The 21,191-nt window shown below is 45.1% G+C and overlaps 1 pseudogene across 1 annotated transcript; it reads right to left on the bottom strand.

The window, feature by feature from the left end:
* Nucleotides 1-15,290: 15,290 nt before the first annotated feature.
* LOC310786196 (calcium homeostasis modulator protein 5 pseudogene) lies at nt 15,291-17,069 on the bottom strand (annotated as a pseudogene). The gene is made up of 2 exons (XR_014554083.1): nt 16,505-17,069; nt 15,291-15,722 (listed from the first exon to the last, which is right to left on the bottom strand). The product of XR_014554083.1 is annotated as a calcium homeostasis modulator protein 5 pseudogene (transcript).
* Nucleotides 17,070-21,191: the final 4,122 nt, after the last annotated feature.

A 21,191-nucleotide genomic window follows, 5' to 3' on the forward strand; every position in this document is an offset into this window, starting at 1 on the left:
GCTTTGAAAGATTCAGGAGATAAAAGAGCGCTGAAATTCGGTTTAATTAACAGAAACGCTACAGGGCTGAGGGCTCCTCCTGCACAGAGTGAAGACAAGCAGAGGGTTTTAATTAGTAGCAGGGATCTAGTTATAGCCTGAGCGGAGCTGGGGAAGGCCCTTTGCTTTTCGGGGCCGCCAGAGCCTCGGTGTCTGAGAGTGGTTTTCCTCTCCTCCGTGAATTATTCAGGTAGAATATCAATAGTGAAGCACCCCTCTCTCAGTGAGGGGACCGCGGGGTTAAACTGGCCCTCTGTGTGAGTCTCTGGAGGTGAGCTGGAGTCTTAGCTCGGCAAACACAGCTACGCTCTACAAGCTGTCAGCGCGCCTCTGCTGAATCATGGATGCTCTCTCTCTGCCCTCGTGTAGCCATGTCTTACACCAGCGCACTGTTTCACTTTCCAGCCCGCCACACACAGACGATATCAGTGGGCTGATATTGTGCTTTTATGGAAGGGATAGTTTGGATTCTTTGAAGTGGGTTGGATGAGCTACTTATTGATACTTTACAGATGCAGCAATCTTCAATCGGCACCTGCCTGGGTCATTCAGAATGGAAACTTAACTCGAAACTTCACTTAATATAATTAAAGATGAACATAACGTAACTTAAATCATTTGTTTCTCTAAAACAATGTTCCTCATGTGCAAAGTTCAGGCCTTCAAAGGCCTTCGGCCGGGAGCACCAACTGAAGGTTGCTGCCACTGCAGCTGATCTGTACGATCAGCCCGTTAGAATGTGGCCAGAGGAAGTTGTCATCTTCCATAGAAGACGAAGAAGAAAAGAAGCTTCAGACCAGACACATGTAAACAAAAGCGAGGCAGGCAGGCGATTGGAGAAATTAACAGATGTGCCCCAACTACTTCAGCGGATGTCCCGCCTTCTCTGCGTTTCTCCTCTGTGAAGTACAGGCTGGTATTGGACTCTGATTGTGACGTTCTTTTTTTACAGCCCCGTGACTCCTAGAGGCCAGCGTCGTTGTACCCGGTTACTTTGGCGGCTACTACTAGACTTGACGAGTCACGGGGCTGTAAAAAAAAAAGAACGTCACATGTGACATGAGTCACATGATTTTAGATGGGTCAAAGTAATATTTCCGTTGTATGTTGCCCATTCTACGGCCAGACGAGTTGTAATATATTGTCATGTCATGGTGTTTTGGGGTCATTAATAAACGAGATTCTGTTATTTTTTGGGGTAGTGCTATTTTACATTATACAACAGTTAGTTCCGGCCGAGCAATTTGATTGGACAAGAGGGATCCTACCAGTGCTGATATTTCACGATAACAGCACTGGCGCTTCACTGTGTGTAGGGTAGGCTATATCACTCCGCTTCACAGCTGCTCTAATCAACAAAACAAACACCAGCCAAGTTACATTTAAGCAATATCACATGAGAGGGAGTGCGGTTGTTGGCTAATATTGGCACTGCTGTGATTCGGTTGCAGGCACGAGGCCGCAGGCCGAGTGCCGAAGATAATCACAGCAGTGCCAATATTAGACAACAACAGCACAACCTCGAGTGTGATATTGCTTTTATACAACAGTTCTATTAAACAAAGCTGATTAAAAAAATTACAAAAAGCTGAGAAAATATATGATTTCTGTATTTATTCCTCCGCCAACAAAAATAGTCCCCTCAGCTTTCTGCTTTGCTGAAAATGTAGCCTAATCAGCCTAATTAACTGCAGGCTGTCTACTTTACTACTGTCTACTCTACAGCTGTGAAGCGTTTTGTTGATTAGGGCAGCTGTGAAGCGGAGTGATCTACACACAGTGAAGCGCCAGTGCATTATCATGAAATAACGGCACTCGTAGGATCCCTCTTGTCCAATCAAATTGCTCGGCCGGAACTACCTGTTGTATAATGAACATTATTACAACAAAATGCTTCACAGCTGTAGAGTAGACAGTAGTAGAGTAGACAGCCTGCAGTTAATTAGGCTGATTAGGCTACATTTTCTGCAAAGGGAAAGCTGGGGGGACTATTTTTGTTGGCGGAGGAATAAATACAGAAATCATCTATTTTCTCAGCTTTTTGTCATTTTTTTAATCAGCTTTGTTTAATAGAACTGTTGTATAAAAGCAATATCACACTCGAGGTCGTGCATTGTTGTCTAATATTGGCACTGCTGTGATTATCTACGGCACTCGGCCTGCGGCCTCGTGCCTGCGACCGAATCACAGCAGTGCCAATATTAGCCAACAATGCACTCCCTCTCGTGTGATATTGCTTAATCATTCACAAAGCGTAACACCTACGCTACCGACAGCGCAAAGATGGATTTATTTCCTAACATAACTAACTAACATGTCATCACCAGACTCTTATTTCACTGGCTGTACAATCAATGGAAACTTGCAAATCAATGTGTATGATAAAAAGTATGCAGCCTACAGTTAATTAGGCTACATTTTCGGCAACTGGTAGCGGAAAGCTGAGGGGACCATTTTTGTTGGCGGAGGAATAAATAGAGAAATCATATATTTTCTCAGCTTTTTGTCATTTTTTAAAATCAGCTTTGTTTAATAGAACTGTTGTATGAAAGCAATATCACACTCTAGGTCGTGCTGTTGTTGTCTAATATCGTCACGGCTGTGATGATCGTCGACCGAATCACAGCAGTGCCGATATTAGCCAACAACAGCACTCCCTCTCGTGTGATATTGCTTATGTAGCGAAACTCAACGTCCATTAAATGTTGAATATTTAATGTACAGATCTCTCCTCTCCAGAGGTCACAGGAATTGACCTCTGGCCCTTGCATCTGGGGGGGGGGGGAGCCGAAAAGGGCCCAAGATGCCAGCCTGTCTGGAAATACCAAAGGAGTGATTTCTAACTGCTGACAGTGTGTTTCGTCAATGTCCGTTCTGTCCGGTTGGTGGAGATTTAGTTCACAGGTCACACGGACGGGACCCCGGGACAGGACTCTTGAAGAAAAACAGTCATGCCCAGGCATTGAATCTGGAAGCAAACAGTTTAGGAACTTGTGTACTGTACGTACAACTCATGGAGTGTTTGGTATCAATATTCTCCGAATCGCAACCCACATTGATCTATATAAATCATGGGTATGTTTAATAATGCTTTGTAAATGTACAACATGGTCCCATCTTCCTCCTTAAACCAAAGGTCATCGAATGGAAGTGGGGGGTCAAAGGCTATAAACCACTTCACATTCCTTTTTAAGAAGAGCCAACAGACATTCACTGTCGTGGTCTTTTTGTGTGTGGCAAAATGGAATTAACAAACCTCATGATTCTATACTTTGTCAAGTTAATTAGTATTACATACTTCTTGAGTAGGAATGTATAGTGTGTTAATGTGTGTGTGACAATCATTTAATTTGTTACCGTAGATCTAACAGTGTTGACATGTTATCGAATCTAGGGTAACTCTTTTTAATTCACCCAAGATAAGTGATTTAATTAACCCATGGTTTCATTAGATATGTTTGTGTTACGTACACGTATACAAGATTTGGTAAAGATATGTGTTCCAGAAGTAGTTTTGGTTTATTCCTTAAATATAAAGATACACCACACATGTTTGATTTCAAAATAATCAGAATAATGTGTGTGATGTAATTCTGAAAGTATCATGGCCATGAAGTCATTTGATGAGATGTTTTAAGCATGTGATAAGTTAAGGGAAAGAGGTAGATGTCTTTCTCGCCGCCAGCCCCTGGATAAACAGTCGTAAATCTTTCGTGGGCCATCCAGTGTAACAAGACCAATGTCTATAATATCTATCTATCTAAGTAGTTATCTACTTACCTCTCTCTTTTCCCTTTTTATATTGTCTTTATCACACCAAGAGTGATGTCAAGAAATATAAATATGCTTGTAAGAGAAATAGTTTAGTTGAGTTCTAAACCCATACCCTTATCTGAATGCAATAGAAGGCAGGGCCATGCCCCTTTTCTCCTGACAGGAGGAGATAAAAACTGTGGCTGGCTGCGCTCTAGCAGACTTGTGAAGACGAAAGAAGAACTTTGGACACAACAGAAGGACTTTTTAGAACAGGCAGAGCCCTCTGCATTCAAAATGTAGTCCTATACTTTTAGGCCTCAAAAGATGCCATGCTTTTGAAGGCCATTGCAGCTTTCACCACACCAAATGGTGATTGTCTCATATAATTCTGCCACCAACAAAGATTATCACGTGGCCCTATTGAGGAATGGACCGCTGCTTGAGAACACTGTACTGAGCAGGCCGTCTTCCCACCAAATAGGCACGCTGACTTTTAAGGATGGTTTTTCAGTTCCAGACGATATAGTTTTCCAAGAGTGGAAACAGATTTCAAGGAAAACCTGGCTCTCATCGAACTAAGTATAGTGAGATTAGATACCTTTTGTTGCTTTATTTTTGATAGGTGAAGCTTAAATCATTTTTGATGATCCCTTTTATAATTGCCATTACTAAAGGGCGATCCCCCTTTTTCAACGGGATGAGATCCTCTAACCAAGAGGATCATTAAAAGACAATTGAACCAACAGCCAGCCGGCCTCTGGGACCCCCTCGTCTGCCTGTCCAAGAGCAGACATGCCGCCCGTCGTCGCCATGACAACCCAGGCCGCGTCAGGCCAGAGAGAGGAGTCCGCCGGCTTGATCAGCCTCCCCACTTCAGGCAAAGTGACCACACGTCTTTCTGCTTAGTGTGAGAGTGCTGTGAAGATAGAGTAACTTAGAATACTCACCTATTGAATTAGAATATGTATTTAATTAGGTTAGGTTTAAACTAGGCTTTCTTTGAATATCTTATTCCCTTCCTCTTCACTTTTCTCCTCCTTACCTCTCAATCGAACAAGGTGTTATGCATAATACTGTGATTTTACTATTTGATGGATTAAATAAACGCATTCTGTTTTGAAGTTAAAACTTGTTCAGTGCTTGTTATAATAATATCAGTCGATTAAAGATCTCCCTTCCTTTAGAACTGATTCTGATTCCCTGTGACCGACGGCAGGGGTAATAGATTACTTATTAAAGTAATATAAATTGCTTATTAAAGTAATATAAATTACTGATGAACGTGGTGGTGCCCCGGGGTTTTGATATTAACTTATTGAATCAATAGTGATATCAAAATCCATATTTCTATCTAAATTCCTTACACTTAATTGAAGTCAACGGGGAGAGGCTTGTGTTTTCCCCCTAAAAGGGGGCGAGGCCTAATTGCCGAACTGATGTGTGATGATGTACAGTAGAAACTACTCAAACAAACACACGATGAACACCTGGTGAAGCGGGAACAGTGGGGAGACATCTGATTGGACAGGGGGTTAACGAGGGCAGGCAGGGCTAACGAGGCAACACAGAGGGCAGGTGTGGAGGGAAGAGCATGCAAGGAAATGACAAGACCAAACTAGACAGAGATCATGACAGAGAGGTTCGGTTCAGGACATTATCCTCCATTCTGAGTCCCATGAGGGAGGGCATTTTCACATGACGTCCGCACCAGCATTTCCTCTTCCTGCTTTCGTCAGGCAGGGCCCGCCCTCTAATAAGATCAGCCAATACAACAACAGTCCAAACGCCGACGTGCGAATAACATCTATATGATTGACGGTCAAACTAGCCAATGACCGTTCCTGAATCAACACGATGGATCAGTTGTCAATTGACAGTCAAACAAACCCCTGACGGTGGCGCAGTGGTAGGTAGTGTTGTCGCCTCACACCGAGAAGGCCCTGGGTTCGATTCCTGCCTGGGACGCGGAGGGTGTGTCCCCATTCGGTATCCTCAGTGCCTACTGCCCAGGTGGTATCCTCAGTGCCTACAGCCCAGGTGGTATCCTCAGTGCCTAGTACAGCCCAGGTGGTATCCTCAGTGCCTACTGCCCAGGTGGTATCCTCAGTGCCTACAGCCCAGGTGGTATCCTCAGTGCCTACAGCCCAGGTGGTATCCTCAGTGCCTACAGCCCAGGTGGTATCCTCAGTGGTATCCTCAGTGCCTACTGCCCAGGTGGTATCCTCAGTGGTATCCTCAGTGCCTACTGCCCAGGTGGTATCCTCAGTGCCTACAGCCCAGGTGGTATCCTCAGTGCCTACAGCCCAGGTGGTACCCTCAGTGCCTACAGCCCAGGTGGTATCCTCAGTGGTATCCTCAGTGCCTACAGCCCAGGTGGTATCCTCAGTGCCTACAGCCCAGGTGGTATCCTCAGTGCCTACTGCCCAGGTGGTATCCTCAGTGCCTACAGCCCAGGTGGTATCCTCAGTGCCTACTGCCCAGGTGGTATCCTCAGTGCCTACTGCCCAGGTGGTATCCTCAGTGCCTACTGCCCAGGTGGTATCCTCAGTGCCTACTGCCCAGGTGGTATCCTCAGTGCCTACAGCCCAGGTGGTATCCTCAGTGCCTACTGCCCAGGTGGTATCCTCAGTGCCTACAGCCCAGGTGGTATCCTCAGTGCCTACAGCCCAGGTGGTATCCTCAGTGCCTACTGCCCAGGTGGTATCCTCAGTGCCTACAGCCCAGGTGGTATCCTCAGTGCCTACTGCCCAGGTGGTATCCTCAGTGACTACTGCCCAGGTGGTATCCTCAGTGACTACTGCCCAGGTGGTATCCTCAGTGCCTACTGCCCAGGTGGTATCCTCAGTGACTACTGCCCAGGTGGTATCCTCAGTGACTACTGCCCAGGTGGTATCCTCAGTGCCTACTGCCCAGGTGGTATCCTCAGTAAATATGGAATGAGGGTTCAGGCAGAATGGATGGATTGATGGATGAGAGGATGGATGAAGGTAGTAGCAGCACTGTAAGTGTGAACGCTCAGGCTGAGGGAAGCCGCAGTGTGTGTGTGTGTGTGTGTGTGTGTGTGTGTGTGTGTGTGTGTGTGTGTGTGTGTGTGTGTGTGTGTGTGTGCACTCACCATATACTCAAATCAGTATACCCAAAAACCAGACTTTAACCATTTCAATTACCTGTCGTTTTAGCACGCATTTCCATTACATAAGTTCATTGTAAAATGTCTTAAAGTCTACTCGATTACTTTATATTCAGTTTACAGTAACCATACATAATTATTTGAACAAATACACTTTTGATTTGATATATTTCAGTCACATTTCATTTAAAACTTTGCTTCAGGTTTACCAGGGCCGCAAATCCTTTGTTGTGTGTGTGTGTGTGTGTGTGTGTGTGTGTGTGTGTGTGTGTGTGTGTGTGTGTGTGTGTGTGTGTGTGTGTGTGTGTGTGTGTGTGTGTGTGTGTGTGTTTGGGGGTGGGTGTGCAGCTTTAGACTTCACAGGCTCAGAAGACTGGCTGTGCTTCAACATTTATCTCCCCTGAGCAGGTGTGTGTGTGTGTGTGTGTGTGTGTGTGTGTGTGTGTGTGTGTGTGTGTGTGTGTGTGTGTGTGTGTGTGTGTGTGTGTGTGTGTGTGTGTGTGTGTGTGTGTGTGTATGAGAGAGACAGAGAGAGAGAGACAGAGTAAACTATAGGCTGACATCCTGAGAAGATGAAAGAGTGTTTGCTCTTATCACAGCAGAGCTGAAGCAGAGACAAAATAACACAGACAATTAAAAAAGGAGCAGACAAAGCTGGACAAATTGCTTTTTTTCTCTTCCTTTTTTTGAAAGACTCCCCTCCCAACATGTTTTTGCCCTAAAGCGGAGGCTATAGTTCAGTGATGATATCATCCGTGATGATGTCATCAGTGATGATGTCATCAGTCTGAGGTCTGAGGCTATAAGTGATGAAAGTACAAGTAGAATCGGGGAGGAACCAGACGGACACGATGGCTTCCGGCCCTTTTTTAATTAGGTGATTGCTCTATTTGTCATCAGTGATGTCATCCGTGATGATGTCATCAGTGATGTCATAGAGCAGGTGAGGCCGCGACACGCAGCGGTCATCAGTGATGTCATAAGAGTAAGTGAGCCCGCACAGCGGTCGAGCTGGAGGGCGGGCGAGGCCGCGCAGTGGCCCAGCTGGGGTTGCGTATAGTTTTTCTGGGAAAAAAGAAAGAAAATACCAGTCATCCTTGCATCATTTGCCTTTGTTATTCTTGGTTGACACTATAGTACTTCATTTGAAATGTTGTTCTAAAACATTGGACCCACAGTCAGTTGAAAATGACAGTAGCATGGTGGTCAAGTGCAGAATAAGCCCCATGTTTAAAACTAAGTGGAATATTGCTTTAAGCGTGACCATTGTCATGCCAATTCTACTTAATGCGTCCCCTAGAAAGTGGATTTCTACTCGTGTAGAAAAGGCTCTGAAACCGTATTTATTAGATCGGTGGTTTTCAACCTGGTCCCCAGGTCCCAGAGCCCTGCTGCTTTTCATTCTAGCCATCTAATGGAGGATTTCACACCTGGGACGCAAGGTGAATGCAATTAACTATCTGCTATAGGATGGAAAGTCTGCGCTACTCTGCGTCCTGAGGATTTGTAGCCACTTCCACTAATACTTTGCTCAGGGAGTCTGAGGTTCATGCTCAGGGATTAACTGCAGCCGGCCACACAGGAAGTGTGTCGAGGAACAGGAAAGCAGGCTGAAAATGACCCCAGTTGAAGGGACTTTAAACTGGGGTCATATTCAGCTTTCCACGGGAAACACACACCTCTGGGCAACTCTGGGCATATCGTTATTTGCCGGGATCTTCCCTCGTTAGGGCTTCCAGCAGTTTGGTCGCCGTGAGCTTATTATAGTAGAAAGTGGTTCACCGTCAGGCTGGATGGGAAAATTACGACATTACCCCCAATTTAGATACATTATTGACGGGTATTTTGTATTTGATGTCATTTTGATGTATCTTTGCCCATCTCTCCCACGGTGCTTTTGGATTTGGTCAACAGTTTTAGGGGCCAATAATAACAGACAGCCCTCTATTATTAGTCTTTCGCTCTCTCTCTCTCTCTCTCTCTCTCTCTCTCTCTCTCTCTCTCTCTCTCTCTCCCCCAAGCCCACTACATCGTCATGGCAACCAGGAAGCCCACTACATTGCCATGGCAACCAGGCCAATTGCCCCGCTGAATATGCCAGATAAGACCGAGTTGAAAGAGCTTGAAAATCCTTCCTCCCTCCCTCCGCATTGCATTAAGACATCTCCTTCACACCCTCTCTCACTTTCTGCATGTCTCTCTCTCTCTCTCTCTCTCTCTCTCTCTCTCTCTCTCTCTCACTCTCTCTCTCTCTCTCAGTCCTTTACATTCACATTCCATTACATTAAAGAGGACGCACCTAGACATCATGCAAAAACCTCTCTCTCTCTCTCTCTCTCTCTAGAGGCCCATAGTGAGATACAAGCACTGGCATGGTGCTGACACGCACCATCTGTCCCCGAGACATAGGGACCCAGAGAGAGAGAGAGAGGGACCCAGAAAGAGAGAGAGAGAGAGGGACCCAGAAAAGAGAGAGAGAGAGAGAGAGAGAGAGAGAGAGAGAGAGAGAGAAACCAAAGACGATGGGGATTCAAGCAAAGACGGCCCAACTTCAACTCACTTCCTGTCATTTTGTCGCCTGGGTTTTGCCCATGGTTTTCCACGGACACGCCCACTTAGGAGACTTTTGGCAGGTCTGAGTCAGTGGTTGACCACGCCCATTTAGGAGACTTGCTGCAACCATTAGAATTGGCGGAGCCTGCGGTGACCCATCTATAGTAATATAATTTCTATGGAGAAACATGAACAGAGGAGAGGAGGGCAGACTAATGCCTCCTCCAGACCTGACTATCTCGGAGGTGCTCCCGTGTTTGTGCCCAACACTTTTCTCGACTCCATAACGCACGTCTCACTGCGAAGTTGCCGATGCATTCCGACGCACTTTTAACGAGTCCATATTTTCTAGTAAGTAGTAAATGAATTAACTAGTAAATTAAGATGCACATGAAAAATGCACAATGACAACAGGTCTGCTCAAATTAGTCCATACAACAACGAAGTAGTAAATAATATTTCATGGGGCATAGGCCTAGTTACAGCTCTGCACATCTCCTAAAGAGGCTCTAACATTTAAACATTTAATGAAGTTTGTAGCTCGAAGTATGGCAGGATGAAACAACAAAGTTCTCCGCACTGAAGTATTTATTAACCAAACCACAAGGGGCAGTCTTCTAAAAGTGTAGAAAAATAATCAAAGAACGTAGTCTAGGGCTAGGAAGCGTTGTTCAGAGCGTCCATGACTCCACAGGAGAGAGGGAGAGAGAGAGGGGGGGAGGAGGCAGTCACGGTCGGCGGTCCAAAGGCCTCAGGCTCCGTCTTTGAGTCTGTATGGATGCTGTGTTAGCAGGAGTCTGACTCAGATGCTACACACTCACCAATAGAGAACTGATAAATAAGGTATAATTAGAAAAAAATTGAAAAGTGTAAACATAAGTTATAATTATAATTATGAATACGTTTTATTGGCAGATGTGACTGGTAGTGAAAGCCAAACTGACCATTAGAATAAGAGAGTATTATGAGTATATTGTTGTACCGATTGAAGTGTATTGATCATATTCTATGTATTGATTATAATATGGTATTGTATGCTAAGTTTGATCAATAATCATGACAAAGCTCATCTAGGGGTGTTTAACTACCACCAGAGGTAACACGTGAAAGAACAAGAATTGCAAGGCTGTTATCAACTGAGGGACGCTCGCTCACCTGTCGCTTGACTTGTGTAGCAGACGAGGCATCCCGACCCTCCACCAGCTCTGTTATGATCTCCCTTGGAAGCTTAGGTTAGAACGAACAGTTGACCCGGAAAAAAGAAATGCTACAAACAGATACGCAGGTGCTGCAGCACCCCCTAGTGGCGAGATGATTTTTTTTTTTTTTTTTTTTTTTTTTTTTTTTACAAATGTAATTAAAAATATTTTGCAGTGCCCTATCTTCCTTTCTTGTTTGGGAATGTTTCAGGAAATTATTGCATTATTGATATACTGAAAATGTAGCCTATTTAAATAGAATTATCAACAATAACAATCAAGGAAGTTACATGCTTGTAGGCTAGAGAAGAAGAAGAAGCTACGTGCTTCTTCTTCTTCTCTAGCCTACAAGCATGTAACTGTATGCGCGCACACAGGGCCGTAGCCAGGGAGGGGGAAAGTGTGGACGATTCCAAGGGCCCTTGACTGACAGGGGCCCCAAATGGCCAAAATCTTCCGCCGGCATCCGTGGGCCCGATGTGATATCCTTTCATGGGGCCCGAAATCACTGGCTATGGCCCTGCGCACACATGTTGTGTTGAACCAACCAACAACCAATACGAATTGTTTAATCTGGCAATAAAGAAACGTGAACTTGACATCCTATTTTAATAGCCTACTCAAAAATGCACCTCCCACTATAGGCTACAGCAAAGAGAGAGGAGTCAATGTTTCTTGATATAATCATTGCCATTCAGATCAGAATGTTATAATATAACTATAATCCTATAATATGCTATAATCCTAATGTTAATTTAAAATGAGATATTCCTCTAAATATAGCAAAAAAATGTCCAAAAAAACACAATCTTTTTTTCAGCCGGGCCCCACCGAGAGTCCCTTCCTCCCAGCCAGCACCCCCTGCTTAAAGTGACTTCCAGCGGCCCTGCAGATAACCTACAATAGGTATCAGCTGACATACTCACTGCCCCTGGATGAGATTTCAGTGACGACATCATCGCCGCGACGATGACAATGGGATCTATGACATCACAATTGGATCTGTGACATCAGACATCACAGATGATGTCATAACTAGCCAGACTATTATTCAACATGACATCATCGAACAAGTGTGACATCACTAAGCGGGGACGAGAGATGAGAGTTATGACATGTCGTACCCCCGATGCCAGCCAGGCAAGCAGCGCACACTCACGGTTCTTGCGTTCTCTCAAGAACAGTGTTCAAGGCTTCCAGACTTAACACAGCACAGAGTTCGACATCCAATGGTCAAACGTAAGCTCCATGCCAGAGATGATTGGGATCCTGATGCCTACAGGCGTCAGAGACGGAAGAAGACCCAGGAGGCCGATCAGGAAAGACAAAACAGGCATAACTGGTGGCGAGGTGCAAGGTGGAAATCAGCCACATACTACGTCAGACGAGGCGTTCAGCTGCTCTCCTCGTAGTAGTACCCCACGCCCATGTCTAGGCCCAGACAAAACACTTGGAAGTGCTCGAGGACCAGACCATCTGGTTCAAGAGCGGATAAGAAGGTGGGACCGTGACTACGTTCTGACAGACGTATCTGAGACAATGCAAGCTAAACCACTGAGAGCACGAGGTCCCGCGGACCAGAGACCGCCAGCACGAGCTGAAGCGAACCAGACACCGTGAGCTCCACCAGGAGCCCCAGCGGACCACCTCTCTAACGAATCTAACAAATGAGGACTTCGGTGGGACTCGATCATCCCTGGCCACAACCAAAAATGCTCGCACCGCCGTTGCTACTGTACATGTGTCTTTCTTTTTCTCATCGTTGTCATGGGGTATATATTGCAACATTATTTGCACACAGTACTTCTCCCCTGGACCTTCATGATGGCACCAGACACTGTTGATAGGAGATTTGTGATGCAACTGCAAAGCCTCTCTAGAGTGTGCTGACACTAACTGAGAGAGAGTGCATCACCCATCATCCCTCTCTCTCTTTCTCTCTCTCTCTCTGTCTGTGATGTGGTTTGACCTGTGACCTCTCCTGGCGTTAAGCTCTAATTACTGACATTTATCCTGAGAGGCGCTACTGCATTGTGGGTATTTCAGCACCTTTCATTCCATCAGTGGGAGCGCTCGGAAAGGTCACACACACACACACACACACGCACGCACACACACACACACACACACACTGCTGAATCAATGAGCCAGCCTACACTGTGCGCGTGCTTTTGTGCATAAGTCTGTGTGAGAGTGTGCATATTTGTGTGTGAATCTGTGTGTAGTGTGTGTGTGTGAGAGAGAGAGAGAGACACACACACACACACACACACACACACACACACGTTTAATAGGGTCTCAGGTGAACTCAGCACTACTGAAGCTTTATGACATTAAACTTACTTCCAAATGGTGGTGTCAGTTCAGTCCTCTCTGTCCAAAGTAAAGAACTGATACTTACCTAAAGAGATTTCAGTCCTGGACCAAGAACTCCCCTTTCATTTGCCGGCAGAGCTCCGCCAGGTTTATCCGGTCAGGTCATCCGACGCGGCTTTGTAGTTGTGGTTTGTGATGTGCCGTTGTGATTCCCTATATGCCATTGTGTTTTTTGATTTGTTGTTGTGTTTTCCTATTTATCATAGTGATTTGCAGCCATGGCCCAGGTGAGAATGGCGTGTCCAATCCATGCTATCATGTCATGTCATAATGGAGGAAAGCATTATCATTTCCCAGACGTCTAATCTGCGGTAAATCTGTGAGACTATGTTGCTTCTGTAATGAGCAGCTTTATTTATTTTTTATTTTTTATAAACTTCAATAATGGGGACTGGTTTGTTTTCTTCACGCAATGTTTGTCTGGCTGTCATTTTAAGTTGAAAGGCAGGCCAAAATTCCACAGATCAATAAAAAAAAAAAAATCCCTTTTCATTATTGTTAACCAAATATTCTGCTTGGAGTAGCTACAGCTAGCGTTATCGATGGCTATTCTTCAGTGTCCCCAGTTCCTAATTGCTAGCATAGATAGACGCACACTGAGTGGGTTGTTAGAGGCCTTTTTCTCAGAACTTTGTTCCCCAGTAAAGCAACAAACCACTGCTTTCTATGATGTTTTCTCTCCAATTAAAGACCGAGATGCATCGCTTTGTTGATATGATCTCGTGTCCTGTACTTCAAAATCCTTCTCCCGTCTCTAAGTGCTCATTTGCCAGGCTCTGTCACAATATTTTATTTCTGTATTAAGGAGATGACATAATTTTCAGTAAATGACATTTTAACTTTTGCAACTTTTTAAAGTTTTACTGTCCTATCAGTGTGCTTTTTACTTTTAATGACTTAGAGTATGTTACATTACTTATTCCACCACTGGTTGTGACAATCATGCTTAGCAGCAGTAGAGAGTAGTAACAGCCGGGTAGGGCCTGCTTTTTGAATAAGCAATTAGGGCGGGCTCGGGTAGGGCTTGTTATGCTCTGTCTTTTTTTTCTTCTTCCCTTTTTAATAATTTTTTCCCCAAAAATACATTTTGTAATCACAACAGCTCTGCGTCATTGTCAGGCTGGGCAGAGCCAGAGACACACCCCCTTGGCCTTGCGCTTATGTACACATGATGTGTTTGATATATATCTATATAACACCTACACCAAGTCTTTATATTGTATGACTATTATACTGTATTACTATTTTTTTTTACTTCAATGCTCTTGTGTTGTATCTCTTGGGAATGTCTTACTTCTTTGATTGATTTATTGGTGTGAAGCCAGATGCACTCTGATTTCTATACTGGTTGATTGTACTCACCTGACTTGTTTTCCCTCCGCCAATTGGTGGAGAGATGTGACCTATTTATACGAGTGCTCTGTCATTTCCTGCTTCATTCTGAAGGTCGTGAGACCGAAACGTCAATAAATCCACTGGGAGACATCTTTACTAGCAGTGTGCGCACTCAACTTTTTAATTTTACGAGTCGATCTTACAGCCACAACTGCAAAACTGTTTATCAGAATCAGAATCAGAAAGACTTTAATGATCCCCGGCGGGAAATTGGGACAAGTTACAGTTGCTCGTTCACATAACACACATAGCATAAAATAACATACACAGTAGTAATGCGATAGTAAAATAAGCAGAATAAGAAGAAAGACAGTTTTCGGATATACTACTGATTTTGTAATGATACAAAGCTGGTTGAAAATAGGCAGAGTATTCCTTTAATACAGCTTCGATTATTAGTATAGATAATATAGGCATAATTCCCACTTAAAACAACAACAATAAAAACATGCCAGTTCCTGTTTTCCAAACTTTTGAGAGCGCTGCCATGGGAATCCTCTCTCTCTCTCTCTCTCTCTCTCTCTCTCTCTCTCTCTCTCTCTCTCTCTCTCTCTCTCTCTCTCTCTCTCTCTCTCTCTCTCTCTCTCTCTCTCTCTCTCTCTCTCTCTCTCTCTCTCTCTCTCTCTCTCTCAGCCTGAATCATCGCTCACTCACTGCTTTCTCTTGTGTTGAGCTGAGTCCCTGCCTGCAAGCCAGCAGCAGAAAACCATTCTGTTAACCCTTTAGTTGCTCATTCTGATTTTCTCTCTCTCAGCAGCCAAAAATCCCCCCCCCCCCCATTTGTTTGTGTTTTACTAGCCTACTTCATTCTTTCTTTCACAAATTATACATTTTCTCATCCGCTATTCAACCATCTTCAGCAATTCAGCTGGTTCTTCTTGTGGGCATCTATCCATCTCTATGCCATTCTCCAAGTCATTAAGTCTCCTCTCCGGGCTGAGGTCCCTGCCTCTCTTCTCCACATACTGGTGCAAGGTGCTGTAGTATTGCTCACTCCTGGAGAAGGTATGGGCAGAGATCTGCTCCCACGCTTTGTGGTCGGGGAACAGGAATGGACCAGGGTCCTTGCAGTTCTCAAAGAAGCTGTCGAGGTTCCTCTCTGCCAGCTTGGTGGCATATTCCAGGGAGAAGGTGTCGAAGCGCTCCCTCTCCTTCTCCATGTACTTCTTCCTGAATGCCAGCTGCAGGTAGCTCACCTTGGAGCGGAAGTTTGTGTAGCAGGTGCAGAGGAGGCAGACGGTGGCCACTATCATGATGACACACCAGCCCAGGATCTGCAGGTGCACAGACATGAGAGATGATCTGCAGGTGCACAGACATGAGAGATGATCTGCAGGTGCACAGACATGAGAGATGATCTGCAGGTGCACAGACATGAGAGATGATCTGCAGGTGCACAGACATGAGAGATGATCTGCAGGTGCACAGACATGAGAGATGATCTGCAGGTGCACAGACATGAGAGATGAGAATGGTAGAACACCCTGAAACCCTACTAGAGATCACATGTTACTCATATCATGCCTTGAAGTATATTTGTGTATATTTGTGTGGTATCCCAACGCATTAGAATCAGGTCAGGTCAAGTGCATTCCATAAAAAACAAGTGTTGGATTGATCGATTATACAATCTCAAACTGCATATCAGCAGATGTGGATGACCATGAAAAGCCCAATATTTGCCCCATATATTAGCTGATATTTATGTATTTATTATTAGAAACCTGAATACACCAATATGTTAGTCTTATTCTTGTGATCAAAGGATGTCACACAGATCAAAGATGGACATGGACTTGCGACTTGAACTCAAGTTGCACTTAAGTCACACGCACACAGTGACCTGAGACTTGTCCTCAAAAGACTTGAGACTCAACTTGGACTCGAGATTTGGGACTGGTGAACATTTGTTTTTCTATTTCTTGGTGCATTAACATTAAGGAAATGCCTACTAATATTAATGTCAACTAATCACTGCTTGACTTGACTTGACTTGACTTGAGACTTGACTTGGACTTGGAAAAAAAATACTTGTGACCATCTCTGCATCTCTCACCTGTGACTGCGCCCTCAACATCGACAGCAGCTCCTGCTTGGAGTCGTCACAAGGCACCCGGGCCAGGTCCTCCCAGCAGTCGACCGCCTTGTTTTTGCAGAATAGATCCACCACAAACTTATGGTCGAGACCGCTGACGGCGCACTCGTAGAAGGTCCCATTGAGCAGGGCCACGCATAGCCACATGATAGGGGCTACACAGGCCCTGAAGAGGATGCTCCCAAACACTGCGAGGCACTTCAAGCGGTTCCCCTGGGGGCAAAGCTTCTTGGGCTTCAGGCAGCAGCCAGTGTAGAGTCTCCACAGCCTGCAGTTGAAGAACAGACCCAGAAGCAGCAGCACCGTGGCCGGGCCCAACAGGAACGTGAGCCCGTAGGCAAAATTCTGGCTGTGATGGCAGGGGCACTGGAAGGAGACCACGGAGAGGATTCCCTCCCCGCCGATAGTCAGAAGTGCCATGAAACTGTAGCCGATGGTGGCCTTCCTGTTGGTTAAGAAAAGCAGGAGTTTCGGGAAGTTATCCATGGGGGGCGAGGAGGAGGTTTGAGTGAGTGAAAGGAGAAGAGAGTGGGTTCCAGTCTGGAGGCTCTACAGTCACTCCCTGCACTGTGTCCTTTCTGAAGAGAAGCACATCTGCCCAGCCTCTGGGAGACCCTCTCTATGGGTCTGTGTCCACCTAGCGTCTTTTTCCGACGTTAAACGCTGGGAGTGCGCTGGGGAACGCTGATCCCAGCGCACAATATACAAGGAAGCAGTCTGCAAGTAATGTTAGTTCAGCTTGATAGCTGACAGCTAGCAAGCTACCAACACAGGTAGGCTACGCTATTAAAAGCAGTAAGCACAACACTCACCAGAAATATTAAGTGTCTAGCCGATCTGCTCCCACAATTGAGCCGTTCTGTCTCTGTTGCGATAGTTTTTCCATATGATTAGTTGCCAGAAAAAGAGCAGCCGACACCAGCGTCTTTCTGAAAAGTTAAAATATTTTCAGCTGGAAACGCTGGGAGCGCTGGGAGTCGGGGGCACAAAAACGCCGAAAATAGACGCTGGGCGCTGCGCACTTTCTCTACACGTCCGTGTGCGCTCGCATACGCTCTCCCCCCATTGGAAACAACTGAAAAAAGACGCTGGACCTGAGGAAAAGACGCTAGGTGGACACAGGCCCTATGGCTGTTTTTCTCTCCGTCCTGCACTGCCTTCACTCCTTCTCCAAACCAGCTCCCTGTCTAAAAGACGGTACGGCCACAGGAACAAAACCGTGCCAACTGTTGGCACTATTGGTGTGCTTCACTTCCCTTTCTCTGTTCCCTTCAGCTTCTCTCTGCTTCCTTTTTTCTCTCATCAACACACTCATTAACGTACAATAAACAAACCTGCCACTCCTCCATACAGTTTGTCAGTAATGTTACAGTTTATCTCGTGCATTGACAAACACGCAAAGGGCAAAGAAAGAAATATTACACAAGAATCACTGTGACGTGATGCTCATGGCCATGCTGTGGTGGAAGGACGAGCCAGGATGGGTCAAATGCGCAGGACGAATTTCACGGCACCTCCAAAATGTGTGTGTGTGTGTGTGTGTGTGTGTGTGTGTGTGGCTGCTGTGCGTGTGTGCATGCCACGATGGTGTTTGTGACAAATAAAGATGGGGTTTGTCCGTCCAGTTTCTTAGCCTATTTGACTCATTTTTCGGTAACACTTTCTAATAACGTTCAGTCCTAAGTCATTTATAAGCCTTTAGTTAATGATGAACTAACCATTTACAAATCATGAATATACATTTTGTAGATGATTAATAAATGTTATGTTAACATATCACAAATGTGTTGTAAGTCATCTATTTAGTAAATTAAGTGTTCCTCACCTGTTATAAATGATGTGTAAATAATTTACAATTCATTTACAAGGCTTGCTGCATCCCCTAATCTAAAGTGTAAAACCATTCATCACACATAAATGTGTTGCATACTGTTTGTCAAAATAGAAGCCAATGCGGAAGTGTCCTCTCTGCCTGCAGGGGGCGACCCATTGGTTTGTGGACTTCTGTTTTGAAGCCTCAAGTATGGCCTCAGTAAACACTTTCCTAATGCGTTTATGTCTCAATTGCTAGTTTCAGACTATGATGTAGTTGCAGACTATGTTTTGGGGTGTGATTGACAGGTCACTTGTTCACTGATCACACAGCTCGCTGATCACGGACCAATAGCAGGCCGTGCTCTGTGGGAAACCCCTGGACTTGTGTCGAGATCCAAGATGGCAATGGCCAAAAGGCCATACGTGAGGCGTCAAAAAACAGAAGTCCACAGACCAATGGGTCGCCCCCTGCAGGTCATTCGAAATAATGCAGGTTTAAGTGCACTTCCACATTGGCTTCAATTTTGACACGAGCTACCCCCTTGTATGCAACACATTTATGTGTGATGAATGGTTTACACTTTAGATTAGGGGATGCAGAAAGCCTCGTAAATTAATTGTAAATGATTTACACATCATTTACAACAGGTGAGGAACACGTCATTTACTAAAAGTTTATAGCTGACTTACTTATTGGTGATGTTAACATAGCATTTATTAATCATCTACAAATGTATATTCATGTTTTGTAAGTGATTAGTGCATCATTAACTAAAGGCTTATAAATGACTTACGACTGAACGTTATTATAAAGTGTTACCCATTTCTCTAAATATACTAAGTATAGCATGCTGGTAACAATTGACAGTAAGGGTGTGAAGGCTGCTGTTGTCAAATATTTTATTGTCTCGTTGTGGGTCACTCTGGGTGCAAAAGCCGGAACTGTAGTAATGGTGATATCACATGGGTGATCAGGTGATCAGGTGAGCTCCCAAAGCTCAGTAAGTGTCAACATATTCTCCTCTACACATTCCTCCTCATTCTTTCTTCCCTTCTTACATAGAATGTCACGTTTCATAGTATGTAAATGATGTGCAGGTGTTGTGGAGCACACCTCAGTGTCGCTGCACGAGGGAAATTAAATAGGTTGCAAGGTAATTACACTCAGGAAGACGTGCGAGGAAGTCTGTCCGCACATGTGGTTAACTCTACTGAAGCCCAGATATCACATTAGGTTGAGGTGTGTGAGAGTGTGTAGCCCGAGGGGATCACATGGCTTTTCTTCTCATGTCCTGGTCCCAAGGGGTTCTGGGTAAAAAAGCCTGCTGCTTATTACCGCAGTAAAGAAGATGGCAGCCGCTGTAAGAAGCACCTCTTCCCGTTTGCCTCGGCGTTGTCGTCGGCTTCGCTCGGTGTTGTCGGCGCCGCTCTGTCGCCTTGGGAATAGGGAAGTTAGACGGCTGTCCCTGCTTTCTCAGGGATTCTGAGGTCCTCCAAATCCCTGAGGAAAAGCAAACGCAAACCCTCCAACTTCCTCCGTGTTCCATAGCAGTCATCTTTCCTTTTCTCTTATTCAAACTGGGACAAATCACTGAGGGCTGGCCCATCATTTACAATGAGGTTGAGTCAAAATATGTTAAATAATAATAATAAAACGATACAAAATAACAGGAAACAATCAAATAAATAAGTGTATAAAGAGAAAAGATGCAACGTGTAAAAACAAATCAACAAACAAGTATAAAGATCATCAAAGATAGGAGATATTAAATAAGTCAATTAAAATAAGTGCAAAAGTTTTTGTTTGTTTGTTTTCCGTTTTTTTCTCCTATTTTGTCCCCAATTGCAATTGGCCAATTCCCCCTGCTGTCTCGATCATTGCTCCACCCCTTCTGCTGATTTGAGGGGCACGCTTCCTCCGATACATGTGCAGTCGCCAGCAGCTTCTTTTCACCTGACAGCGAGGCGTTTCACCGGCAGGACAGCGCGTGGGGGGATCACGGCGCAAACACACTGGAAACGGAAGCGAAGTGAAGCGTCTGGAAGCGCAGACCGTTTAATTTCCAAGCCCTGATTGGACCGGCCACACCGGCCGCAGTGACGCGTTTCCGCGTCTGGTATTTTTTTTGACACGAGCCACGAGTGATTGTATGAGAGAATTTAGCTAACCCAGAGTACGGCCAATAGTCGAGGTAATCTGGCATGCAAATCTAGCCAATTAACTCTTGCTTGACCACCCCCACAAACAAGTTCGTTCACTTCAGTGTTGTTCTGCCCCTTCCTCACGATCAACTTGTCCTCCCTCCTTCCCTTGTAGGTCATTCATTCTGCTTCTCTCTCTCTCTCTCCTACATCATCATGCAATCAGATGCCCCCCCCCCCCCCCCTCCATATTTGTTTATCTTTAAATAAGCCGTTTATTCCCCCAGAATCCTCCTTGGAGGATGTCAGGCAGTGTGCAGGGGCGAGCCTCAATCCCTTTCATCTCCTCTGCCTTTCATTTAGAATTCAGTCAGCACAGAAACGTCACCTCCTCCTCCTCCGTATCACTCCTCCTCCTCCGTATCACTCCTCCTCCTCCGTATCACTCCTCCTCCTCCGTATCACTCCTGCTTCCAATAATCACATTCTCTCTTATCATTGCAAATGGGCAAACAGACAGAATGGGTTGAAAAGCTACGGTAACGACCATCCAACTCCACTGGCGGAGGTACATTTACAGATCCTTTCCAAAAAATTTGAATATCATGGAAATACCATGGATGACCGCGGGCTTCAGCGGATTGTCAAGCAAAGACAATTTAAAGAAAATTGGCGGAGATTCAGAGGGAGT

This window comes from Poromitra crassiceps, assembly GCF_964638095.1.
Source record: "Poromitra crassiceps genome assembly, chromosome: 12".
NCBI lineage: Eukaryota > Metazoa > Chordata > Actinopteri > Beryciformes > Melamphaidae > Poromitra > Poromitra crassiceps.